General features: G+C 37.7%; 1 protein-coding gene and 1 pseudogene across 1 annotated transcript in view; one reads left to right on the top strand and one right to left on the bottom strand.

The window, feature by feature from the left end:
* NETO1 (neuropilin and tolloid like 1) overlaps positions 1-3,361 on the bottom strand; it is an 86,031-nt gene that overhangs the window by 33,639 nt on the left and 49,031 nt on the right. The gene's annotated exons all lie outside the window — the stretch shown is intronic.
* On the top strand, positions 186-304 carry LOC111744322 (annotated as a pseudogene).

Genomic DNA, 3,361 nt, shown 5'->3' on the forward strand with positions numbered 1-3,361 from the left:
TGTTGACATGAACAAATATGAGTTTTGATCTTAAATAGTTAAATGTGTCAACATTTGGAAGATAAATATAACAGTGATGCCAACTAGGAATGTATGATGTTAAACAACCACACATGGGTAAAAAGCATTCGAAGAGCAAAATACACTGATAGATGTTAACGTAACATAATATAAAAATTCATTGAGTCTACGGCCACGCCACCCTGAACATGCCCAATCTCGTCTGATCACAGAAGCTAAGCAGGGTCGGGCCTGGTTAGTACTTGGATGGGAGCCCACCTAGGAAGACCAGGTGCTGTAGGTGTTAAAAAAAAAAAAAAAATCATTGATATAGCTTCACATTCCTCACTGCAAATAACCTGCAGGAAACTTATTTTTTGAGGCTTGGGGTGACATCCAACTGAAAAAACTACAAAAAGACTTTCCCCTTTTCCAACTCTTTATCTCTGAGAGGCTGAAATTTCTTCATGTACTTCCCCTGTAAGAACACAGCGCCGCAGATTCAATGCAGAAACGGATGAGAGAGTCTAGCTGTCTTCTAATAAGACAGACGTTAAATAGATTTACAAAAATAGGAAACAATGTAATTCTCCAGTTATTTTAATATTTATTAATATTTTAATATTGATGTCTTTAAAATATGCTTTTCATGTTAAAATGTGATTGGTTTATTAGTGTGATTTTTTTCTGTATTAATAAACAGCTATTTAAGATATTGTTAGTTTGTATAATATGATAAATACTGAATAATATAGCTACATAAACCTGAGCCGTTGGAGGTCTTCAGTACTTTTTAAAAGATAAGGGTATTGAAACCCAACTATTTCAGAATTTCTGCTCTGACCAACCATCTTCATTCCATGTATAAATGCCTTTTCCCAACAAAACTCTAGTTACAGTTAATTAACTTCTGCAGTGCATTTATTTCATATTCCAGAGAAATTTCTGCAATGCTAGCTATACTGCACAAACCGTAGACAGAGTTTCAGTAAATTATTGTTTATCTGATTAGACTATGAATGAATCAAATCAGAGTCATCTTCTTTTTACAAATAGACAAATTGGGAGTTCAACAACTTTAGAAAAATGCAACTTGTTTTGACCTATAACCAAAATAGATTGATAGCTATCTCTATAACTTTGAACAAATCACTAAACATTCGTGAAACTTAGTTTTGTTGTTGTTGTTGTTTGTTTGTTTGTTTTTACCTAAAATGAGGATGTTGTTGGTTTAGGCTTTTATAGCTCAAATATGCCATTATACACAGAACACAGAGATACGCCTAGAACAACAGTTTAAGGGAAAACGGAATTGTTGGACTTGGCCATGTAACTATATTTACAAAACCCTCTGATTATAGATATCGGCTTTGATCCTTTGATATGTAGCTCAACTACCAGACAGCCCAGCTAGCCTTAGAGAAAGATACTTAATATTTTCCTCAAATTTGCACAATCTCTCACACCTCGCGTTACGCCATGAGTTCCTAATGTCTTCACGGCTTATCTCTACTTACTTTGAAAGCCCCACAATATCTGTGGGCATATCTTTATTAAATCAACCCTTGCATCGAAAATAACAGCCCACCTCAATGGCCACTTTCCTATCCCCTTCTTTACCTCTCTGCAGCCCATCACACCGCTGACCCTTTGTTTCCTACTTGAGATTGAAAACCACTGCGTTTCTGGCTTTTTTGAAATCAGCGAACTGAATCAAAGATGCTATTTTAAAATTAACTGCAAAAAGATCTTGACAGCACAGTGCTAAAATAGCTTGCGTTGCCATATTTTAATAATCTGATTTAATTCACTCTTGTCCAGAAGCAACATCACTCTAGCATAAAATCATACCACAGTATTTTAAACCTTTCTGTTATCTCTAAGTACCGGGCTGACGATCCTAGCTTCGCACTGAGTTTGCTTCCCAACTGTCTTAATGTCAGCACAGAGTGAAATATCATGCTTTCTTTTTTCCAGTTGAACATAAAACTTACTCATATATGGATTTTAGAGATCAAAACTCACAGGAATTTCATGAGAGAAGTTTGTCCTTTAAAATATCGCGATTTACATAGCTTATACCGATTTTCTGCTTCCTTGTTTTTTGAACTGTAATATATGACGTTTCCTCGTGATGCTCGTATTAATATTTTTAAATAACTTAAGAAGACACACTCTTTCTTACAAATGAATGCACAGAAGCTAGACTTTGCTTATGTTCACATTAGGCAGGCTTTTATAATGTTTGTTTTTGATCAGTAGGTCTCAAGGCAATAGTTCTCTGGAGAACATGTACGGTTAACCTACAGAATAAGGGAAAAAATCTTGAGGAAAGGAGGGAAGAATAAGTCATCAGAAGACCAAAAGAATGATAAAGACATGGAAAGAACCAACTAGACCGCCCAAAACTTGCGTTTGGCGTTTGCATATTTGAATGAGCTATCGTAGAACATTTTTTTTCTGTTCAAGAGAAAACAAGAGTTCTTGATTATTAGCAAACCACACCCTCCCCCCCCGCCCCAGTTCTCTCAGAATTCCTTCATTCACTCACCCAGTAAGTTCATCCTAAGTCACATGAAACCTGAAATAAAGGCTTCTCTCTTTTGAACTGTTGTTTTCACTAGAACTGGTTTAATAGAGCCTTTCTCACTGGCACAACTGTGGTGCCAACGCTGTTAGTAAATAAACCACCTCCAATGCCCTCCTCTCTCTCTCTATCACTTTGCATTTGCTCTTTTCCCAATATCCATTCATGTTTATTGATATGCTCAAAAAGTGCTACTTCGTAATTAGGAGAAGGGCAGAATTATTGACCACGGAAGAGTTTAGAGCTAATACAGGGCAATAGTAAAGGGCTGGACTGGAGGTTTTGAGCAGAACATGACTTACCATGAGGCCGACATGACAGCCTGGGTGCATCTAACTGCATCGCTTTGGGACCTGGGCTAGCAAGTGTGGCCCATGGCTACAGAGGAGTAGCACGAAGGAACCGATGTGCCAAGACCTGAAAGTGTGTGTGAGAGTGTGTGCGCACACGCAGTGGCACTTCACATCATCCTCACATCAGCCTCTTTCACCCCACTTACGTCTCTGTATGCGAAATAAATGATGTCACTTAAAATTAAAAAAAAAAAATAACAAAGTTTACTGTAAGAAAAATTTGTTTTCTCCATTGTATTAAAAAATATAAATGCAAGCATCATGGAAGGCTTGTAAGTTATAGCTCGATGAACACACCGTGGACACAGTAAAGTATACAGGCCACGCAAACGCAGCTTCAAGGCAAGATCTTTTGTGCGTCAGGGACTCTGATGAGCCGTGGCCCCTTCGAAAGAGAGCGCGATGGCCTCTGACTGGAAGC

The sequence above is a fragment of the Pteropus vampyrus genome, unplaced genomic scaffold (genome assembly GCF_000151845.1).
Source record: "Pteropus vampyrus isolate Shadow unplaced genomic scaffold, Pvam_2.0 Scaffold132, whole genome shotgun sequence".
NCBI classification, from domain to species: domain Eukaryota; kingdom Metazoa; phylum Chordata; class Mammalia; order Chiroptera; family Pteropodidae; genus Pteropus; species Pteropus vampyrus.